Consider the following 24,562-nt stretch of genomic DNA (forward strand, 5'->3'; position numbering starts at 1 on the left):
GATTGACTAACTGACTTTGCTTTGTTTGTGTGCACAAATTGATTTTGGTTCAAAGTCAATTAGATGCCAAACCGAAAACAGCAGGCGATCAGGTCACTCAGCTAATCAAATTGTGGCTTTGTTGCAAGGACTTGGCCAGTTGCATCGTTGTCTTTTGGTCGGATTTGGCGGAGTGGCAAAAAGTTCGAGTCGAGCTCTCTAATTATCATAAAAATAATAAGGCTTTGAATGAGCGAGTATCTTAATTGAGTTGCCAACAATGCAGCTCAACAGCTGCGCAGGCTGATAAAAAGCTGACAGCAGACTAAGTCTCTAGAAGTGGAGCTAGGGAAACGAGAAAAAGAATAGATGGCTGGGAGCGCATACCTGTGCATAATTATGAATAAAACTGTTTATTTTGCTTTGACATATTCTGTGAAGCAGAAGCAGGCGGTTGTCATTTAATTTTATGCAGAAATTCAAATGAATCGACAGCACCTCATCCCGGTCAGGAAAAGCAACAGCAACAGCAGCAGCCACTCTGGCTCAGTCTCAAATTCAGCTTTAGCTTCGACGTCTTTGATGCTCTTACTGAGCTGCATAGATTAGCATAAAATCAACAAACGGCCAGCCACACCTTGAATTTGACTTCCTGCTTCCTGTCATACCATTCATTCATTCCTTCTTCTTTTCGGTTTTCAATTAAAACCAGCTACGTGCGGGCCATATATCAGTCAGAGCCAAAGACTCGAAACGCGTCGTAATTTACCTGAATAATCAATTTGACAGTGACGCCTCATCCCCATCCAATCAAGCCGAAAAAAACAAGATGAAAATCAGACACTTGAAATTTGACTTCAGCTTGACTTTAGCATCAAAACGACAATTTATTTTCAAAGCAATATTAATTTAGGTACGTTTTTGTGCAATGCTTAATAAATGCAAAGTTTTAAAGACTTTTTCAAAGCAAAATGAATAATTGTTTACGAACTGGCCATAAATAATGTCTTAGTTACCTTTTAATGGTATTTTTAGCTGTTATCCGCAATAGCTTTCCTAAGTGCACAACCTTTATTCCCCGTAAATACATTTAAATAAAATGTATTATTTATTAAGGTACATGTATCTGTTTAGGAGGGCAATGCATCTTGATCCATCGCTCTAGTATTTCTCTCAGTGTAGTACCTTCATTATTCATTTGTGCTCTTGAAATTTATTCATTTTATGCAGGACTGAAACTATAACAACAACAACAAGAACAATAACAAAACTAATTATGAAAGTTTTGCGTGGTCAGGTGAATGAACGACACACACACACAGAGAGAGACGCATACATATCAAGTTAAAGTCAAGTGTTTGGTGTTGTTTTGTTGTTGTTGCCGTTGACCAGATAATAATCACAACATTAATTAATGAATTACTGCAAGGTTTATGCCCTTTGTCTTTTTTGGGTTACTTTGGCGATTTTGCTTTTATTTACATGTGAAGCAGCCATTAAAACTGTTGCGAAATTGGATGAGCTCAGAGATAGCTTAGAGATGAAACCATGTTGAGATGTGTCTGGGCGATATTGGAGCTGTTTTAGGGATATAAAATGACGCCATAAATATGCCCCCCAAAGGGCCACAAAAACAGGTGGAGATTTTTGCTGGCGATTTATAGTTAAAGGTTACATGGGAATTGAAAGACCAACTGTGTTTTAGAGATGCTTACGGGGAAAGTGCGAAAAATGACAGTTTTGGTCATAAGAGAAATGGCTTCTCGACATACAAACTTGGAGTTGCGACATACGAATCACACTCACAATCTATTTATTCACTTAGTAAAGACAGACAGCACCTGGTGGCAGAAGGAGAATTTGGAGCAGTAGCAAGCTCATCTTTTACTGTGGCTGTGCAAACATCAGAGACGAACGTGCGCATAAATCTGCCTCAGCTATAAAAATTTATATAATTGAGCGCAGCAGCTCAGCGGGCGACGGACAAAAGGCAACAGCAAAGGGATGCCGAGGCACGGTCGATGGGCCTGCCTCAAAAGAAAATGCCGCTGAGGCGCCCGTTCGCTTTGTTAACGTGTTTTGTGTTGCAAACACACACACACACACACACATACTCATACACATTGACTCATTTTCTCAAAGATACACACACACTGATACACAGAAAGAGAAAAGTTTAAAGCAAATCAAAAACTTGGCGATAAGCACGAGTTTTGGGCTGTGAGCTGACAGGCGCGCTGATTGGTATTTTTCATTTTTTTCGGCGGGGGCTGGCAGGAAGGGCGGGAGGTAGAGTTTTTCTGGTTTTTGCCAAGGCCAGACCATAAAATATTTTACATTGTTGGCACAAAAAACCGACAGCAATGTGAGCTATTTTGTGGCAAATATGCAACAAAATATAAAATCCAAATTTTCTAGCATACTTTTGTGGGGCGCCAATATGCCTAATAGTAAAGGACAGACCACGTTTGCCATTGCTCGAGTGTTTTTTGCCCTAAACTAAACTGCCATTAAGCAGACACCTGCACATACACACACAAGCACACGACTCACATTCCCAGACAACAATATAGATGTAAAGTGCGAGAAGGGCTGAAGTGCGTGGTAAACACATAATTAAACTCGACAAACGTCTCAAGAATTAAACATTTTGCATGCCTTTTACGCCCTTGTCTGTCATCAGGCGAAACCGCCATGTGCCATTGCCACGCCCTTCTGACAGCCATTGGCAGCAGCTGTCGCTTGCTTATTATGTTTATTATAAATAATTTTGCAGCTGCTTTTGGGTTTATGCATTGTATTGTCATTCCCCTAAACGAATTCGCCATCATTTCGTTATGTTTTCACATAAAACTCTGAGCCTTCGAAATCTGCTAATAAAAACTTTACAAGCGCTGGGAATGCTAATAAATACTTAAGTATTATAATACTTGCCAGGCGATATTGTGTTTCAAAATTAATTCAAGAACACGCACAGTAGTATGTTTATTTTAAATTCACTAACACGCTATGTCTCTTGTTTTCTCTCGCTTTTCATTTCTCGCTTTCTGTGTGTCGACGACGAAATAAATGAATACTTGAGCAGTGACATGTAAACCTAAATAAATGATTAAGTTGTCATTTCTAGTGCGTAGAGTGTGTGTAGCATTCGTTTGTGTGTGTGTGTTGTCTGTGCCTGTCTAATGTTTCGGTTTGGCTGCCTACTTAAGTTGTCAGTTTGCATATTAGATATCTTGCCACAACCACAGTCGCAACATAACACAACACACATTTCTAATCGCAGCTCACTCCACGTGGACGGCATGGCAACTCAATCAAAGTTATGTCACATTTGACCAATGGCAGCAGCCAAAAGTGCGACCAAATGGCACTGCCGTAAACTTCAATGCTAACACGTAATACGCCAAAGGACATCCAGTTCCATATGCACCTCTCTTTCTCTTTTATATGTATGTGTGGTCACACACATTTTATAACTTGCAGAAAAACTCCAGGCAGACATAATATTTATGATGGCACGCAACTAACTACATGAGACCAAAAAGTCCAAAAGAAGTAGCTGCAGAAGTAGAAGTAGACGAACCTACATAACCATAAAAAAATCAAATGTTCTTTTGAGCAAAACAAGCTTTATAGTGTGGGCAGCATACAAGAAAAAAACGCCATGGCTAAGGACCAACTTTGACAAAAAAAAATAATAATAAGAAAGAAAGAATTTCTTCTTTCTTCTTCTAAAGAAAAAAGAAGCTCATACACACAAACAATATGCACACTCGCTGACCTTCAAGCCGGAGGTTGTCAAAGGTTTCGGTTACTTAAAGAGTAAGCGTGGGATCTAACAACGTATTCAATATATATTTTGGTGTATCGCAATCAGCTTTTCAATGTACATGGTTGTTTTCCGTTCGCTCACTAATTTGCAGTCTCATTAAAAATGCTAGTATTTCTTTGTGTCTCTGTCTCATTTTGTCTGGCTCCTTCGACTGTTACTAATATATGGAAATGCTGCTGGCAGCGTTCGGATGATATTGAATATGCTTCAGCACAAACTCGTAATTTCACAAAGTTCTATCAGACACATAAAACAGTAGACATATTGATTCCCTTGAAAGGTGCTGCAATGTGTTTCACACTGTGCAAAAAGAATGTGTTGAAAATTTCAATAAATAAAAGAGAAACTAGTTATGTTGGGTATATAATCACAGAGATTGTGTATACACATTAGTGTATGCAATATATTGATGAAACTTCAATTAGTTCAAGTTTTATTAGCTTTAACTTTTTTTTGACAGTGTACCACATATACGTAACTATATAGGTTGTATATGCTATAGTTAGGGTTGGAAGATGTGTTGGCAAACCTTTTGCCAAGTTTTATTACCTTAGAGCACCCCTCATTTGTTGGGCTTGTTGTTGGCAAGGCCATAAGAAAGCAATGCCTGGTTCGACTTTCTCTGTGCTGCAAAGTGTGGAGTGTGTAGCGTGTGGTTTATGCTCAAAGCGCAGTCAATGAATTGATTGATGTGCCTGTGCGATGGTTATGGCCAAGAGCAACAACAGCAAAAATGGGCAACTAGCAAATGCTCTTGGGGATGGAGGCAGAGGAAACGGCATCAAACGGCAACAACGAAATAAAATGCACATAAAAAGCAACCAGCTTCAAAGGCAACCGAGTTTATTTTCGCTCTCTTTCTCTGTCTCTATGTCTGACTATCTGTCAGCCTCTTCGACTGTCTGACTGAAGCGAGTGCTCGCACATGCACATAAATTACAGTTTTACGCTGACATTTTACTATTTCCTGCGTTCGCCTTGCTGGCTTTTCATATTTGGACGAGCGTGCAGTAAAAAACCAAAGCTAATAGCTGCCCGACTACCAAATGGAATCAGCCAACTGCGAGCTGCGAGTTGCGAGTTGCGAACTGCCAACTGCCAAATGCGAACTACCAACTGGCAACGGCTACAATTTGGCTTTGTCATATTGCTCTCTCTATCGCGCAAGCTGTTTTTGCTGTCCCTTTCTTGTGTGGGTTATAAAAACCAGCACGCACCCAAATTGCACCACACTGCGGCATGTCAACATAAACTACAGGGTTTTATTTGCTGTTTGCCAATGTTGCTGTTGCCGATGTTGCTTGTATTGTTGTTGTTGTTGTTGTTACTGCTGCTGCGGGTCAAACTTCAAACAAGCTGAAAATTAATTTAATACGCAATTTCCATTGCAAGTTTGCCGCAAGCGCAAAAAAAAGGAAAAAATGATTGTAAATGGCCAAAAGTCATCGGAGCTGGCAAATGAAAATGTAAACTTAAGTGGCACACACACACACACAAACACAAACACACATACACGCTCAAGCATACTGTTACACTCACTTACACACACAAATACATGTTCATACATTTACACTCACATATGCATTCGTATGCCAGACAAAGTGCCGCTCTCCTCCAGCCCAGGCTAAAACTTGAAAGAGCAGCAAAACAGCAAACAAGCAGCCGCTGGAAGAAGGGGCTAGCAGAGAGAGTGCGAGAGAGAGAACGAGCTAAAAAAAAAGGGCCAAGCACCCGGCTCTCAGGAATCCTCGTCAGGCTCGTCTCGTGGCGGGTGGCTCCATATTTTATTTAACAGTTCATCCAACGTAGCAACGAGCACTCGACACACATTCCATGCTAGTTTCGGCACCATTAATTGGATGCGGATGTACCAGTTACATTCAATGTGAGCCGAGACAAGACGAGCGACAGGCTGAGGCGGGAGAAGTCGATGAGAGGAAGAGAGAGAGAGAGTGGAATGGGAATGCGAATGAGAATGGGATTGGATGAGGTTAGCGTGGCCAGAGCTTCAATTAAATTCAAATTAAGGCTGGCCTAAGCCCAAACAGATAGGCAGAGATTTGTCTCGTACTCTCTCACTCTCTGGCTCTCTCTCTCTCTCTGTCTCTAGCTGTGTGTGCTTCAGCAAACGACTTAAATGATGCCCCAATGACGTAGCATAAATATTTTGTTATGGCCATTGCCAAAAAGCGAAGAAGAAACGAAGAAATAAACATGACTGGAAATCGATTTGTGTCTAAGCTCCCATCCACGTGGCGTATACGTAATGCAGACAAACAAAACAAAGCCATTTATTATTATTTGTTGCCCTGCTAGTTCTACTAGTTGGAGTTGAAGTTAACATAAATTGGCTTAGAGTTACATATGTAAACAATATTCTTAAAGAAGGGACATATACATATATAGATTTTCCACTATTTTCTTTTAAGACATTTAAGTGCATTAAACCATATTTATGCCTTGGCCATTTCTTTGCGGGATTGCCATCTGCGCTTCGTTAAGCGGAAGCATTGCAATTCGCGCATGCAACATAATAAACTGCCCCAAAACATTGAGACCAATCCGGCAATCCCTCAATCCCCCAAATCCCCAACACTGACTTCACAGTTCCCAGTTCCCAGTCACGTTCATGTCCAGCGGCGATTTGTGTGGCCACCAGCAGCACAACGACGGCGACGACGACGACGACGTTCATACCTGAATCGAGTTGAATTGAGTCGAGCCGCGGCCAAGCAGAGCTGAGCTCAGCTGAACTGAATGCCGCCACTGGCATTCGCACTGGTTGAGTTTAAAAAACTTACTTCCTTCCGCCTTGTTAGGCGGCGAAACGTTGTGAAAATGCTCTGGCCTGACCGGGTCAGTTGTGTGCCAGTTGTGTGAGCCGCTGTGAGTCGTGAGACCAAGTGAAAACAGCCAAATGCAGTGATACAAATGCGATTTACTCGATGGCGGCAAGCAAAGGAGGAAGCAGAAGAGGTGTGTATGTGTATTATACATGCTCATACTCATACACGCACACAAAGTGCCAGCAGAGATTTAGGGCTTTGCCCACTGACACTTTTTCAAGTTGATGGCGCCACACACACGCAAATACACACACGCACACACACACACACACACACACACACACACAGATGTAGACGTTACACTCTATTTGGCAGCGGCGCCCAGGCACCACGCACGTTACCCAACTCAAAATGCTATGGCGGAAATTATTGAACGCACTCACATGGAGAGGAAGAGCGAGAGTATAATGCAGAGAGTGCGAGAACACTCAGCAATGGACGGGTGATGGGGAAGAGATATGGAAGAAGAGAGGCTGTGAGTGGTTGGAGGCGTCGCATTTACACACATTAAAAATGCAAAAAGTCAACGACTGCGCAAGGAAAAAGCCACTGAAGCTCAGGCATTGAGCATTATAATGCGAGAGGAATATATTCATACGATTACAATAAGAATCGAATAATGTGAATCGCACACAATTCGCTTGGCATTCAGCACAGCATGTGTGTGAATGAAGCTGTGTGTACGTGTGAGTGTGTGAGTAAGCGTGTAAGTCACAACGGAAGTTGGTGTTAAAAAAGGGCGTTCTGGCCCGGTTTGGCTCAGCCTGTTCCGTTCATGCCCCGCCCCCTTGCCACGTAGCTTCTCGGCCAGAGCGTGAAATCAATGATTGCCCTGAAATCGATAAATAATTGCATACACACATACGCATACAAAGGCAGTCATGCATGCACACACAAACAAACATTCTCAACATAAATTTCCCTTGAAAGTAATAAAGCTTAAAACTCCGCAGCCAAGAAATACTTGAAATTTCTATTTAATTACATTTTTATTTCAAAATTCTGCATAGAAATAAAACAGTTTTTATGAATCCTACCCGGATTTTTTTCAAATTCTTCCATTTGATTTCAATACAAGTCTGCCTATACGCCTATCGGTTGATTTAGCTTTATTCTAAAATAAAATTTAAATGTTATGGTTTTTATTCTACTTTTTGCGTTATAATTAAAAGGCAAATACAGTTAAATAAAATTAATCAATAACCAAAAATTAGGCTTTACATAAAAATCATTAAATAGCATTTCAAAGTTTTTTAATTACAATAATAAAAGGTACTAAACAACAATTAAAAAGAGATTTATATATATTATAAGAATCGAGTTTTTAACAAATCGCATCGTAATTTTTTATGAAAATCAATGAAATAAACGAAATAAGATATTGTTCGGTTATCACTTTCCTTTCAAAAATTAATTTTAATTTTTAAGGTAAGTGCAATTGAGATGACAGAAGTTGCTCTTGCTTATCTTTCTGTTTTTTTTTTAACTCTTTGGTTTTAGCTGAATTGGCGGGTAAAACTAGACAAACTTAGAAGAAGTCATTTAAGTGGAAGTCAACGGTTTACTAAAAGATTTTCCTCAAGCGTGTGTAAACTGTATGCTAAAGTTTTTGGAGACGGAGGTTTGACCTCTTAAAAAAATGTACGGTATATATAATATTTTGACAGCTTGGCTTCGCTTTGCTTTGGCTCGACTCGTTAACTTGATGTTGCTGGTATTCATTTGCGCTTGAAAAGTTGCTGTTGAAACTTTTGTGAAAATAACCCTTAACACGTTTGGGTACGCTTAAGAATTGCTACCACCTCCCCTTTCAACCCAAAAGACAAAAGACAGCGGACAGTTGTCAGTCGTCAGTCGGCGGTCGAAAGAGGACTCGAGCTTGGCGTAGAGGAGAGAGGAGAGACCATTGGCAGCCCTTTTAGTCATTTAAATTAAACACACTTTAAATTGTAGGCCCACGCAGTGGAAGTCAAGTGAAATCATAGCAATTGGCAAATGGACGACAAAATGTAAACGTAAAGCTCTTTCGAGTATTTTGCCAGCAATTTTGTTAGCAGCCTTGGCCGAGGTGCGTTCTCGAATATCATGCACAATGCACGAGTACCGAATACGGAGTACCAAGTACCGAGTACCGAGTGCGAGTATCTAAGCCAGATCTAAGGCTAAAGGCCCAACATTGTGAATGACTGTGTAAAAAAGGCAAGAGATATATTTTATACTCCAGCATAAATATATATATATTTATATATATATAACGAGGGTTGCCCGAGCCGCAGCCGGAGCCCGAGGAAATTAAAGTGGTTTTGGCTTTGGGGGTTGGCTTCGGGGCACAAGAAGGGGAAGTGAGTTTTGCTTTGGCTTTTGTATGAATGTCTGTATAACTCGTTGCCACACTTTCTCTATATGTGTGAGTGAGTGTGTCTCTGTATAAGTGCGTGTGTGTGTGTGTGTGCGCAATATCTCGGAAATTACTTTGCACTGCTGGTGGTGGTTGCTGTGGCAACTTTGACACCGTTATGCCTGGAAACCCGCTCTTAATACTTAGTATTGGCCCGAGCTGGCTTTGAAGTTCTGCTTTTTCGCAAGCAGCTTAACAATTTGCACCTACACAAGGTGAGCAGATACTCGTACAACTGTTAGCCAGCAAGTCAGTCAGCCAGCCAGCCACCTTTAGCTTTTCAGCTTCCGTTTGCCGGCATTTGGCAAATTGACATTTTTACTTTTTCATTTTTGGCACAATACTTTTTTTTGTATTCCGCTCGGTTTTTTGTTATACTTGTAGAAGACCGCGCCCTGCTGCCAAAAAACACTCATAAAGCAGCGCGTGAATGCCGAATATAGCTAAATGAAAGTACGAATAAATGTGCCCTTTGCTCTGTCCCTTTTGTCCAGTTTCCAGTTTCACAAGGTGTATCCTTTAGCTAGCAACCAAAACCTTTTTATTTTCATTTTTTTTTTACACACAAATCACGGCCGAAATATCGGTTCAAGCAACTGGGAATTTCATGCAGAGTCGAAGTCTATAGTGTTAAAAGTCCAACTCTCAGTCGACTCGTATAGTAAGTTCTCATTGACTCATTGCCCGTTTTTTTCGGCATCTCTGACTGGCTTTTTCTTTGTCTTTCATGCGTTTGCCTATTACTCCGTTCTTTACGCCATTCATTCCAATTCTTTTTGTCTTGTTTCTCTCCCCACGACGCTCGATTGCCTTGCCTTGTTTGCTGGCGTCGTGCTTTTTATGCTGGCGCCATTTTGGCTACCTAAAAAGTGTTGAATGAAAGCGTCTTGAGCCTATTATGGTCCTATGTATGCGTATGCGTCAGTAAGAGTGTGAGAGTATGTTGGCCTATGTGTGTGAGAGAGTGCCAGTGGATGTGGTATAAATAAGCCAGGACAAGTGCGTTCTAGCGTTATCGTGCAATTTCCTCCTCACGCTCCCTCTCTATCTTTTGCTCTTTTATTTCTCCCAGCCTTTGACTTATTTAAGTTGACAAAAAACATTTCCTGACGTTGTTCGAGATTGAAAGCTCCTGAGAGTTGCACACAAATGCGTATTCACCATACGAGCATATACTTCATGTTAGTTAATTTGCGCAAATTGAAGTAGCAGCAGGCAAATCTTTTAAGTGATGAAAGAGAACGGAATCGAGTCAATATACATCACATAAAGTGCCGTAACTAGAGACAATGAAGCTCTGATTTATATTTCGCAATCCTAATTGATCAAAGTGGCTGTATTATGCTAATGTAAGCTGAACTTTAAATCAGTTTAAATTTATAAATTTCTCTGGGCAAAGCAATTCATTTTACGACCTCTCCTTTTTTGGCAAATGTTTATTTTTCCAATGACGAGTTCAAATTGAAAAATGTACTAACATCTTCGAAATCTGCAAACAAGTCTGGCTTATGTGAATTTGTCAACAATTTTGCTGGTAACTTTTTTCATAAGGATTCTCTTGACAGCTAAAAACAATTTTCACGCTGTCCAACACATGAAACACATCCAAAACTTCATGATGCATCCTGATAAATTTATTTCGCAATGCGTCTAGCACTGTATACCATAAATGATGGCAGTGAACGCAGTTTATATAAAACTAAGGAAAATATGCACATGAAACTTTTCATATGCCATTTACCAGTAAACAAAACGCTCACACACATAGACACACACACCACGCATACACTTTAGCAAAATGGAATGAAAAAAGGCAAATAAATAGATGTCAGTAAAAAAAAATCCTTCGCAACATTTTTCGTATATTTAAGGATATTTTTTTCTCTTTTTGTTGTTGTTGTGTGTCGTCTGCTCTTGGGAGATTCGTCGTATTTCTGCTGGGTGCATATTTTTGCGTATAATTTTACAACGTCATTCAAATTCAAACAACATCAATAAAAACTTCAAAGTCTTTGCTTTGGGCCATGTCCTGCCAGCCAGCCGTATGAGAATTGCTGCTACTTCTCTGAATATATTTCTTCTGCGTTTTTGCTGTCTTCTTGCTTTTTTGCAAATGGAACTGAGAGGCAGCTCACATCGAACCCTGCTACTTGGCCAAGAACCACAGAAAATTGCATGCAAAATGAATAACAAACAGTGGCAGGCATATAGCAGACAACTCTTATGTGGATATGGAAAGCACTTGGAAATAACAAAAAAAAAAATGAAGAACAAGAACAAGAAAAAAGAAATAGAATAGAAAAAAAAAGAAATGTCTCAAACTTATAAAAAAAAAAAAATAAAAAAAACAAGGGAATAGACAGCGGCCTCGAAACTTGTGGTTGATATGGCACGAAGCGGTCATATTGAGCGAGTTTTTAGATTAACTGCAAAAAAAAAGAAACGATAAAATGGCGTAAGGGACATGAACGGATGTGGAAGTCAGTCGCCATCGCCGTCGGAGAAAGAAAGAAAATTTGTCCAAAATGCGAAAAACAAGTAAACGGAATTTGACAAACAATTTCAATAAATTTTTGCAAATAAATGAAAGAGACAGCGTTACGTAAAAGCTTATGCGAGTGTCACTCAGTTTCAAAGACTCGAAGACAGAGACAGACGAAGCAAAAGAGCAACAGAGAGAGAGAGAGAGAGAGAGACAGTTAGGGAGAGGAGGAGAGCAAGATGAAGAGTAAACGACAAAATGGCGGCCATCATGGAGTTCAAATCGAAATTAAGCAGAGGGAAAACTGCCAAAGACGTAGACGGAAGCAGGCAAGCGGAAGGGATAACAAGTCGAATGTTGCGTTGACAATATTTGTTGATGTTACGCTGTGTATTAACACACACACACACACACACTCACTCGAACACATGTACGTTGAGCAAATGTTATTTTGTAGATGAGGCAAGAGGCAAGAGGCTTGGCCCATCATATCGTAGTTCATTGATTCGCCTGTCAGCTGTCACTACGTAAGCCGCTTCCTGCAAAGCTTTGGGCCTTCCATGCTCCTTTGCTCCTTACTGTTGTTGACCAATCCTCTATTTCGCCTGCTGTTGCTATTGCTTTGGCTGTTGCTGTTGCTGCGCACTTCCTGTGCTTCTCGTACTCCTTGGACCCGGCACAGCTGCTTGGCCCTCTGCTCTTTGCAATGTCATGACATGTCAACATTTAACACTTGCTCTATTCGCCTGCCAGCCCTTTTCTATATTTTCCTTTTTTGTGTCTCCTCCTTTTCCAAACTTTTTTCATTTTTTCTATTTGGCTGTTTTTCTTCTTTTTTTTTGTTGGCGACAAAAATTTGTCACTCGAGCAAAATGTTATCGAAAGCATATTACATTTTCTCTGGCTAGATGTGGGAGATATTCAGCTGAAATGTTGCTCGGCAAGTAAATTGGACTTGAACGCTTCAATGGCTTATGAATTACTTGCACATGAGATCAGGCCAAACGAAAGCGAGAAAAATGATATGGCGAGATGAAAGAGGAAAAGCGCAAAATAACATAGTATAGGCTCGTTGAAAGTGTGTTTAGTTTCCTAAAAAATAAATCCATACTTATTTAGAAAATCCAAACTTATATATAAATTATAGCCATGTAATTTTAAAAAGAGCGACACCAAAAAAAAATTCAATCTATTTTCGGCAGAAAATGTTTTTGAAATCTCAGATTCAATTGTCCACTGATAACGAGAAAAGGATATGAAGTTCTATCAATAGAACTCCATCAGCTTATGCAGTCTTGTTCTAAGTACTTTTTCACTTTGCACTTGGCATGACGCCGCTGGGTGTTTTGCAATATTTTGATTTATTGTGATGATGTGTTTCCGGCAATCAGCAGGAAACTGAAACTAAATGTAGCTCGCGGCAATGTGGCACTCCACTTGATTGCCAATAATAATCGCTCAGCTCTGTCGTACTAGGTAATTGCAGCCTTAAGCCCATGCAAACAGAGTGACTTAGGTGGGTTAAGTTATCAGTACGTATACGTAATATATGCGCAAAACTTGTGACAAAGTCGAATAAAATGTCGAAAGTTGCCATAAAAACTTGAACATTTTACTATGCTACAAGATAATTATGGGACTGAAGAAACTTAAATCATATAAAACTTTATAACTCAAATGTTGTTGATGATTATGACGATGACATGACCGTACAATATGCGTGGTTTCCCCACTTTTTTGCGGCCGCTCTCTCTCTCTTTCTCCCTTTCTCTCTCTCTCTCGCTGTCTATCTGATTCTCTCAAAACCACAAGGCAACCGCAAACAGAAAAGGCAGCAACAAAAACAAAAACAAAACAAACAACCAAGCATCTATTTTTATGTGCGCAACGTAACATTTTTTTTTTATGACCGCCTAATAGTATGCAATATGTATTATGTACACACAAAAAGAGAGAGTGAGAGAATGGGAGAGACGCTTGTTTGTAGTGTCAAGGAAAAGGTCTCTACAACGGGGTGATGCGGTTGGGAAGGTCTTAGCAGCATCCCCAGTGCTAAAATTAAACCAGACGAGGCTTTCGTCTAAGCAGCAAACACTGAACAACGAGCGCGCAGCGCACCGCAGATACACGTGCAACTCGCTCTTGTTGTTGTTGTTGTCATGGTTGTTGCTGATGCTGTTGTTGATGAGCGCGAAAATCACAATTTTCCCTGCAGTACAATTTGCCAGAGCTCTACTCAACTTATACAGCCGTTGTGTTGTTTTTGTTGCAGTTGCTGCCGCTGCTGCAGTTTCGCGAAATTTGCCACAATGACAATGTTGCTGACAGGCATAGGCAAAGTCTCGCAACTCGGCTCGTCTCGGCTCGATTCGTTACGGTGTGGCACGGCGGCAACGTCGCAGCGCGCTGGGGCTGCGGTTTGTTAACAACAACAGCAACCTCCCTTTTATCCTTTTATGCATTTTAATTTGCACACACACACACACATACATTGACATTCAGAGACACACACTTACACATAGGCGCAGGCACGTGCGTCAGCTCCACGCTAACTGAACCTGAGCCTCAGCATGAGCCTGAGTCTGTGCCTGTGCCTGTGCCTGAGCCTCAGTCGCAGGCGTAGTTGGAGCCTGCACCCGTGGGTGTATTTCGCAACCGCATCATGTGTGTATTTGTATGAGTGTCTTTTGTACTATATGACGATCATAAAAGCAGCACATTAGAAATTATATGACTGTCAGTGGCACACCAACGAACACAAAAATACATACACACACTCATACGCAGCGAGTGCTTGTGTGTTTATGTATGTATGCTGGGGAATTCATTAGCACCGCTCAAAACGCGCTCTCCTGTTCAAAGTTTGCCCCATGTCGCCATCGCCATCGCCATCGTCATCGCCATTTCCATCGTGTTTGCAGTTGCTGTCGCAATTTTAAAGTGCCCGACTTGCGGCGGGTCTATTTGCCAGAGTTAGAGTGTCCCCACTCCCTGTCTGTCAGCTACTCTTCATTCACCATGCAATCCACTCAGCCAGCCGCCTCGCCTCGGCTCATCTATGGCCCCATGCGTATGCTTATCATAAATTCAGATGTGACGTGTATGTTCTTTATTAACATTTTGAGTGCATTAACCTGACTATCTGACTGCCACAACCAGATTTTAGCTGCGTGAATAATCACATTTGTATGTACACTGCCATAAAAGTTTTCATCATTGTCAAGCAAGCAGATTTAACTCGACAATTAATAATCCCGTCAACAGCTAACCATTTTAATGGATGTTCAAATTTCATTTCAAGTGCATTTCATATTGTTTTCTATATCATATAAATATGCTTTTTGATTTCTATTTTTATCAATATATGAAATTGAATTTCTAAGTTTACAATATTGAAATTGAATTTTACTGGACAATTAATTACCCTCCCTGCCAACTGTTTTTATAAATGCGCCAATTTTATTTAACTGCATGTCGAGTATATTAAATTTTATTTTCGACTGCTTTCTATATTGCACAAAATTGTTATGTGATTTAAAATTGTAAGGGAAAGGAAAAATACAATTTTAAAAAGTCGTACAAGTATGTCTTCTATTTTGATTCAGATTTTATTCGACAATTAATAATACTGCCTACAGCTAACGATTATTATGAATGCATAAATTTTATTTAACTGCAAGGCGAAAATAAAAAGTTGTATTTCCGATTGCTTTCTATGTTATATATAATTGCCTTTTCATTTATTTTTTATTCTCATAGTATACATTAAGTAAGAATGCTACAGTCGAGTGTGCTTGAGTGTAAATAAAACCAAAAACAGAGCAATATTAATTTTAAAATATACAGAATTAATATACCGCAAAGATATTAAAAATATACCAAAGGCTATATTCGGTATATTTATAGTTCTACATTCAAAATATACCATAGAGTGCAAAATATATCAGATTATCAGACTAACCTTGTAAAGCCGTTTTTCGTCATACAAAAGTATTTCTTTAATAATACAATTATAATAACTTATACAATTTTTATCTGATCACAACCAGCAATAGTTATTATTCAATATACCAAAAATCGTCTCAATTTTTGTCAATTTGCGTAGACGCTGGTGGCCGGGGCAAATTTGAAACCAATTTGATCTGCGTGCAAACATCAAAATTATAGCTCTATCTCTTTCTGTGTCTCTGATCTAGGTGTTCAAGCGGACGAACGGACAGACGGGCACATGGACATGGCTATATCGACTTGGCTGTTGACGTTGATCAAATATTATATATGTACACTTTATGGGGTTACCTATGCCTAACGGTTATAAATATTGAACTCCAATTTATTTGTACTCGAATCTGCTAGTAAATCAATTTTAATCGATGGCTTTTGGTACTCACCGTTGCTGCGCAGAGCGTTGCATTGCCTATAAGTGACAGGCCGTCGTAATGCCGCCGTCGTCGTTGATGCTCGAATTTGGGATGTTGCGTTGTTGCTGTTGCAGAAATTGCTGCTATCGCAATGCTGTCGTCGTTGTAGTTGATGTTGGTGTGGCTGTTGTTGTTGTTGTTGATGCTGCTGTTGCTGGGGATGTTGTTGTTGCAGTCGTCTCTCGTCAAGCAATTGCTGGCAATGCCTTCGCTCACGCCTACGCCCACGTCCACGCCTACGCCTACGTCCACGCCCAACACGCCAAAGCGAAATGTTTGAATGCGCCGTCGTCGTCTGCGATGGCGATGATGTGGATGATGTTGGCGCTGGCGTTGATTGTGACGACGGCAGCGTTGCTGTTGCGCTGCGGCGTCTATTTTAATGGCAGCAATGGTGCCGCTTTACAGCAGCACGCAACCTGCTCACGGGTTAGGTCTTAACAGTTGGCGTTGCTACCGCTACCACAAATGGCTCACTGGCTACTTCTCTCTCTCAGTATCGCTTTCAGTGCTGCTGTTGCCACATGCCGTTCGATGTTGCCGTTGCTTTTGCTGTTGTTGCTCTGGCTTTTTATTGCTCTCGCCGCGGCTATTGCTCTGGCTGTCACTGGTGGTTGGTGGTTTGCTAATCTAGTGCCTGATTAATGACAATTCCATGATCATGTTCTAAATTCCAAGTTGCTTGAGGCAAAATTCTACGTTCCACGTACGAGGATGTGTGTTGAGTGTGTTTGTGTGGCTATTATTATTTAATCTGTTGTTGCTGGCAGCACTATGTTGTCGAAGGGTTTAAACAATTCCTTTTTGCAGTCTTGAACGTTGGCATGGCTGCAACGAAGTACGAAAAAACCCATTGAAAATATAATATATGTGTGTATCTGTATGCAGGCGAAATTAATAAAATGGCACAAACAATTTTCACAACTAAATCGTGCCAAAAAGTTTGCTACACTTTTTGTGCATCACAACCAAATTAAATTAACTGAAAATTGCTTTCGTCTGAATACAGGGTTTTTGTCGGGTTTTTGGCAACCATCCTATCTGACTTTTTTGGCTAAGGTTCCGATGTCTCCTTGCCACGATTATACTTAAATCTGGGGTCATCAATATGAATGAATAATATACATAACACATATATATATAATATATATAAATATATATGTATGTGCACACTCTTGCACTCCAATCTGTATTCGTTTGCATTGCGTTCGCCTGCGGAAGCAAATTTTCTGTAAATTATAGATTTTTTCGTCCTGCAGCTTCTGCTGTTGGCAATTTATCGCATTTAAGTTTCAGCTCACTATGATAATTCATGTGTGTCTGAGGCTGTGTCTGCATTCTCTTTTGGCCTGCGTTCAGCCCATTTGACAAATTGCCAAGAAAAAAAACATTTTTTTTAATAAGAATAAAATCTAAAAATATTAAAATTATTTGCGCAGTTCTCCAAACTTAAAAAAATACTACACGGAAATTGCGCACGGAAATGTTGTAGAACGCATAGAAAAATAGTTAAACACGATATAAATAATATTGCAAGCGACAAGTACGTAGCTAATAATAAATTCTAGTATGTCAAGAGGGTTAATTAATTAATGAGTTGACTCTTAATTTGCTAACATTTAAGCTACAAAGCGCTATTATAAACAAAAGATTTTTTTTTCAAATGTGTTTTTTAATAAGCTTGTAAACAATTAATTTGAATATTTATTATTGTTAAAATCCTATGCATTATTAAATTGTAAACAGTACTAACATAAATAATGTAGTTTGACTTACTAAAAGGAAAGTAAAAACGATTACTTTACTTAACATGGAACGATCAAATGCTGCTTTACATAATCGCCTAACAACTTGCATTCAGATTGCGACACTCGAATACCAAAGACTAGTATATTTTGTTCAGCGACACAAATCGATAATTCGGGAATGCTTCTATTTGCTTGGTAAAGTATTCTCTCAGATAAAACTTGGCGCAGAGCCATTTGTTGCCGAACTGAGCCATATCGCACTATTCGGCTAAAAAGCTGCGCCATAAATAATTTATTTTAAATTATCATGATTGTTTTGAAATAAATAAATATCTGCAATTTGAAGAGAATTGTCTGATATTTCGGGAGGAAACCTTATGTAACTGTATAACAAATTTAAAAATGTAAATTAAAGCGTTATTCAGATTGTTATGTTATGTCAACAACATATGCTTCAATAATTTCCATTCCGATATGAATTGCCTATGTCACCGCTATCGGGTCTCGAATATGGAACTGATTTGAAATAATGCAGCAATAATAACTCTCCCCAAATGAAATGTCCTGGCCGCAATAGAAGAGGGCTTATTATTCAGTGGCTGGCGCAAAGTTCTATACGGATAAAATGGAGCAACCATCCGGGACATGCCGACAGTGGACAAGGGATGGGGACGGGAACAGTCGGGGGCTGTAAAATGCACAAGGAAGCATAAAATGTGGGGCCAGTTAAATATGAAACACGAAAATGTGCAAATGTAAATTTCAAAAAGCAAAACATGAACAGAAAAAAAGAACTGAAACCAAATGCGAAATGCAAATGACAAAGCCAGAAAATGGAAATGAAAATGGAAAATGGTGAATGGGAAATGGCAAATGGGAGAAACGAGAATGTGAATGCGAATAAAAATAGAAGTCGCTGGTAGAATGTTAAAAGTAAATATAACTCTAATGAGTGCGCTGACATAAAAATAATTATGAATTAAAACCCAAGTTGTTTAGTATTTTTATATATAGTATGCATTTTTTGTTTCATTTTTGTCATGCCCAGTCATAACTCATAACTGAAATGCATGTAGGAAGTGGATACTGCAGAGCAGTTGCCAACGAACCTACCAACTGATATAGATGGCTAAAAAGAGAGGAAAGGAAAAATGGAGAGAGATCTGTGTCGGCTGTAGTTGGTTCCATTGTCTCCAGTAATGCGACGTCATCGTCAGACGTTGACGTTGTTGTCCTGGTCGTCGTCCTCATACTATAGACTCATACACAGAGAGCGTTGTCGTCGGCTGGCGCCCGTTGTCTGTCTGCATTTTCATTTGTGGCGCATAAAAAGGCAGCCAAACTGATGGCAAAGAGCTGCCAGCAAATGTCCATCAACAACTACAACAAATGCCATTTATATGCAAGTATATGTAAACCTGTGTATGCTGGCTATGCAGCAGCAGCAGCAGAAGCAGCATAAAAGAGCCAGCGACAAAGAGACAGTTAGACTGGCAGACAGACTAACAACTGCGCAGAACAGAGACTGGTACAGAGACAGACACAGAACCGAACAGAGAGACAACCGTGGATGGCGGGTCTCTGTCGCTATGTGAATTGTTGGACAGTTACAACTGAACTCAAACTGCAGCTAGAGAACTGTAGAATTCTAAAGCCGACACGCTGCCTAGCTGCCTCGATGGCTGACTGCTATTTGGGCAGCATCTCGTCTCGACTGTGGGTCAGCTAAGTGCAATGGCAGTAACAATGCGACAGCCAGAGTTCTTCGAGTTTTATACAAATGGTGCATAATGCGCCAAGAGACTCTAAAGCTTCTTTCAGAGTGCAACTGAGTTTATTCTTAAAGCTTAAACTTGTGAATAGCTTGTGCCACAGCACGTGGCATCGCAGTATCTTCAACTAATGAGTTGCCTTAAATATTTACTGGGACAAAGCCGGTCATAAGTAACAACGACTGTTGACTCCGCTCCTTCGTTGGGCCACGAAAACAACGACAAATTGAATAGTAGTATGAAATCCGGATGTATGGACAATAATGCTGTATATATGTACGTATTTATGTTCAGCGAAATGAAGCAATTTTACAGCTTCAGCGACAGCAATCGAAACGTATTGTTTGACACATCTCAGGGTCATAAGTAACAGCTTGCAGTCATTCGATATTGCTGCAATACAATCAGTTATATTCGAGTCACACTACTGATTGCACATTGTCACGAATTCCGAGACTATATATATCAGAAATGGGCGGAAGAGCTTTAACTTGAACTTGAGGTTGTTCTCAGTAAATTCAATCGACGTTTCTTTGTTTAACAATTTGATTTTTAAAGATAAATTGTGTTGATTTTTAAAATTATATTAATGCATTAATTAAGTACTTCGAAGTTTAGTAAAAACTTGTACATCAATTAAATGTATTACATAATTAAAATCCAATGCAAATTTGTAATCTGTTCGTACATCATATAAAAAACAGATATTTTAACTAGCTTAATTGAAATTTAAAATATTTTTTTTTGTTGAACAATATCTCATTTTTAATAAATATTCACTGGATTTCAATCTGTAATACAAAGCTAACCAATTTCACACAGTCTACATCATCCTGATTATTTATAGATACCAAATACATTTGATAATGTCTTAGTATCAACACAAAATTCAATTTGGCAAATTATGGCAACACGAAATAAAAGAAATTCGTGCGCTCCTGCAGCTTCAGATTATGTGCATCTAAAAGATACACAAAAGAGATAAATTGTGCGAACTGTTTGCTCGGTAGAAGTAGCGACAAGAACAACAATAACGAGTGCACTTTTTTTTTAGGGACAAAGTTTGCAAAGTTGTTTAATTTTGTTTACGCTGCACAAACTACACCCTTAAGCACTGTGCTACATAAAATATCATTCCAAAAAAACCAAAAAAAGTCAATTGCAACGATTTTGTGCGGATAATACGTCAGTATCAAATTATTTACTGAAGTCAGAGCTGGGGCAGCTGGACGCAGAGGGCGTGCATCTAGCTGGCCAATATAAATAAACACTCGATATTCAATTTAGCAACGATTCATCACCATATTGCAGGAATGGTAGAGGAATTCGATGACACTGTGGCGGATAACTTGTGAGCAGGGGGTTGAAGTTGAGCTGACAACAAAAGGCGCTCAGACGAAGACCAAAAATCAACTTCAAAAAAGGCAAATATTTGCACAACAACACAAAAAATACAACGATGTTGTCGACGATGGAAGTTGGCGTCACTCAAGGCATGTATGTGTGTGTTTGTGTATGCGTATGCGTGTTGGGATATGCGTGTGTGTTGCTGTTTATGTGAGAACAAAGGCAAAAGGAACAAGGCGAGGAGAAGAGTCTGTATACAAAAATAAGACACAGCCTGGCAACTAAACAAGTGGGAATTTACGTTTAAAACAATAACAAAGACAAAAGCAACAGCAAAAACAGCTGAAAGATGGCAAAGCTGGGAAATGAGGGAACTGACTGAGTGCCTCACTGAATGAGCGACGGACTGACTGGCTGACTGAATGGCTGACAGACAGCGCAGACATGTCGTATGAGTAATGCATGCTATTCACCATGGATACGCAGCAAACGAACGAACAGTCAAATGGTAACGCAAAAAAAAAGTGGAACTGTGGAGACGTTACCAGGCGAAGTAAATCGTATTAATTAGAGCAAACGAGAACAACGTTTGGGACAATAATAAAATGAGAAAATCAGCACATAAGCATGATGTATTTACGAATATGTTGGGGGCTTACAGGAGGCGTATACATGATGAGATAAAAAATATGCCAACAAAAAGCTACGATAAGATTTGTTGAATTAATAATAATAAGAATCAAAGCTTTATTTAATGGTTAAATAAAAATCATATTATATCAATCATAATAATATAGAACAAATACAGAATTATAGAATATAAAGTGTTCATCTGTTAAATATATAGTTTAGTTTTTGTGTAGTTTGTAACTTAATTTGGACTTGGATAACCCAAAACTGAAGGAAGCCTTTTTGCTTTTGCACTTAGAGTGCCAAAGATACAAACACAAGCACAACATACATATATATCACCACATGGATACAATTTCCAAGCACGGTGTCTGGGGCGTTGAACGTTGCCAGTTGGCGCAACAGTTAAGCGAAATCATGCAACATACATTTACGAGCTTAGTATATGTGTGTGTGTGTGTGTGTGTGTACATTCTATGGTATAATGTTTGTAGGTGGAGGCATATGTATGTGCTGTGTGCTCGAGTATATATGTATAAGCAGGTTGTATTCTTGCCACACACTTACATTTGCTGACATCAATTTTGCGCACAAATGTCTAGCAGACAAACGGCGTAACTACAACAATAGACACAGCACCAACAACGCGTCGCAAAGACTAAAATAAAGGTAACAACAACAAGACCGACAGACAGAGAAATCGACCGACCGACCGACAGACCGACTGACTGAGCAGGCGACCCAGGCGACTGGGTGACTTGGCGACCTACCTACGGGGGCCGGAAACGAAATGAAATTCGAGACCTGCTGACAAGCGGTCAACACGAAAAGGAAAACACACGGCGTAGACGGAGAGACAGCGAGATAGCGAGAGAGGCAGACGATTTGGCGACAGCGACGACGATTGTGTTTTGTGGCGATTACGAAAACGAGAATTGGACAGCACTTGACGTTTTAGTTTACTGAGATTTCGTTGGCCGCATTGAGTTGCATTTTCCAACAATTTGTTCTCGATTCTGACGATGGCGACGCTGATGACTTTTCAATTAAACAAACACTCACACACGAGCGCGCACATGTTTCAAGATACGAATGTGGCTGTCGATATTTATAGGAACACACACACAATTGCTGCTGTTGTAGTTGTTGCTGGCGTTGATTTTGTTGCTGTTGTTTCTGTTGTTGCTGCTGTTGTTGTTGTTGTTGATGTCGCTGTTGATGTTGCAGCAGCACACGCCTTGCATGAAAATCTCCCGAGGATGAGAAGAAGGTCTCTGGCACAGTCACAGGCACAGTAACAGACTCGAACTCAAACTCAAACTCGAACTCGGACTGGAACTCAGACTCGCTGCTTTGCAGCAGCAGCAGGAGTAATCGCAGTCGCAGTCGTGGTCGCAGCAGTAGCAGCAGCGGCAACGTTGAACAATCAAATATTTGTTTGCTCATTTGCGTGGCAATTGGGAAAACATATTTTTGTTGCCGCTTTTGAACACAATTTTTTACTAACGTTTGCCTTGAGTCAATTATTGCGATGGCTTTTGTTTTGATTTCATTTGTATTTCGTGTTTTGTATATTCTATTTTCTATTTTGTAATTTGTATTTTCTTTGCTTTTTTCTTTTTTTTTTTTGGTTGTATTCTTTTTGCTTCTTTTTTTGCTCTTGCTTTTCTTTGTTTGATTACACGCGACGCTACTCGGCTCGCTCGATGCGTACGTTTTCTTCAACCCGCGGGCTCTGAGGCAACTACTGTTGGCTGCCGCTGCATGGCAGAGTTTTCGCAGCTGAAGCTGATGCTGCTGATGATGCTGCCAGAGCTACTTGGGCGATTGTTGCTGCTGCCTTCGCTGCTGCTGCCACAGCTGCTGCTCTCTCGCTGGACTCTCTGTTGCACGCTCTCTCTCTCTCTATCTCTCAGTGGATGCTGTGCGCATGCTGGTTGCGACAAAGCTACAAAGAGCATCGCTTACTCCCTTCAGGGCCTCGGGTTGAACCCGTAACACTGCGCCCAGAAGTATGTTACAATTATTGTGTTGGGTCTGCCATGATTTTAAGCAGATTTTTATATCTGTTGTCTCATCGCTCTCGCTGTCGCTTAGCTCAGCTTGGCTTGCCACGCTCTTAGCTGCGCCCCTAAATAAAAGTCTACAAAATTGTCTCAAATCAAGCGACAAAAGGGCGTTTTACTTGAGACCCGCGTTTTACTCTCTCCCTCAGCCGATGATGCTCTTACTGTTGTTTGGGCAGCTTTTATCAGTGCAGCTCATGTGTGTGAGTGAGTGTTAGCATTTTTCAGCTGCTGCTCGAAAATTATTCTGGCTTTGACAACAACTTCAAGCGCCCGCACAAAAAGTGCTTAGCTAATAATTTACATTCAGGGCGTGGATTTTCGCTACCTCAATTCTCTCGCGCTCTCTCTGTCTATTCTCTTTGCATCCAACTCTCATTTAGTGTTCTCTTTAACAGTCTTGAGTGTATGTGTGTGCTTGTGTGTTGACCATGTGAATTTCCTTGCTGAGATAAAAGGGCCGGCCAGCAGACCGAATGCGTGAGCCGTAGCACGACCCCATTCCAAAGCCCAACAACAAAATTAGGGAATCTCCCTCTCTCCGATGCCACAGAATGCGACAGAGTGGTAGCAACAAGGGACGGGAAGTGGGTGAGAAGGCTGCATGTTGGCTACAATTGTTTGTTTATTTCTAAACATTGTTGTCCTTATTTTCGGCCATGCCTTTGTTATCCTTTCTGGCCGCATGTTCCTTCGGGCCCAGCGAGTGTTGTTTCATTATGCGTATGAATGAATTTTATTTGTAACTCAGCCTGTCTCTGTGTGTGTGTGTGTGTGTGTATGTCAATGTGTCTGCGTGGCGAGAGAGTGTATGCGTGTGTGTGTGTGCATATGGGTGCAAATGAATTTGATGTAAATTGCAATTTCATGCGTATTTTCTTTCCGTTTTCGTTGCTCTTCCTGTCCCTTTCCTATACCATTTTTTACACTATCTGCCTCTCTCTCGCTCTGTTTATAGCTCTCTTTAGTGTCTGTCGCCGTGTCCTCGCGTCGTGTCCTGCTGTGCGTGTAATTGATAATGATCTCGATTGTGGTTTTGTG

General features: G+C 40.3%; 1 protein-coding gene across 1 annotated transcript in view; it reads right to left on the bottom strand.

The window, feature by feature from the left end:
• LOC132784367 (acetylcholine receptor subunit alpha-like 1) overlaps positions 1 to 23,189 on the bottom strand; it is a 72,271-nt gene extending 49,082 nt beyond the window's left edge. The window contains exons 1-2 of the mRNA XM_060789935.1: positions 22,023 to 23,189; positions 15,929 to 16,786 (exon numbers count right to left, since the gene is read on the bottom strand). The gene's annotated coding sequence lies outside the window, so the exon portion shown is untranslated. The remainder of the gene's footprint in view (positions 1 to 15,928; positions 16,787 to 22,022) is intronic.
• Between the last annotated feature and the right edge of the window lie 1,373 nt (positions 23,190 to 24,562).

The sequence above is a fragment of the Drosophila nasuta genome, chromosome 2R (genome assembly GCF_023558535.2).
Source record: "Drosophila nasuta strain 15112-1781.00 chromosome 2R, ASM2355853v1, whole genome shotgun sequence".
Lineage (NCBI taxonomy): Eukaryota > Metazoa > Arthropoda > Insecta > Diptera > Drosophilidae > Drosophila > Drosophila nasuta.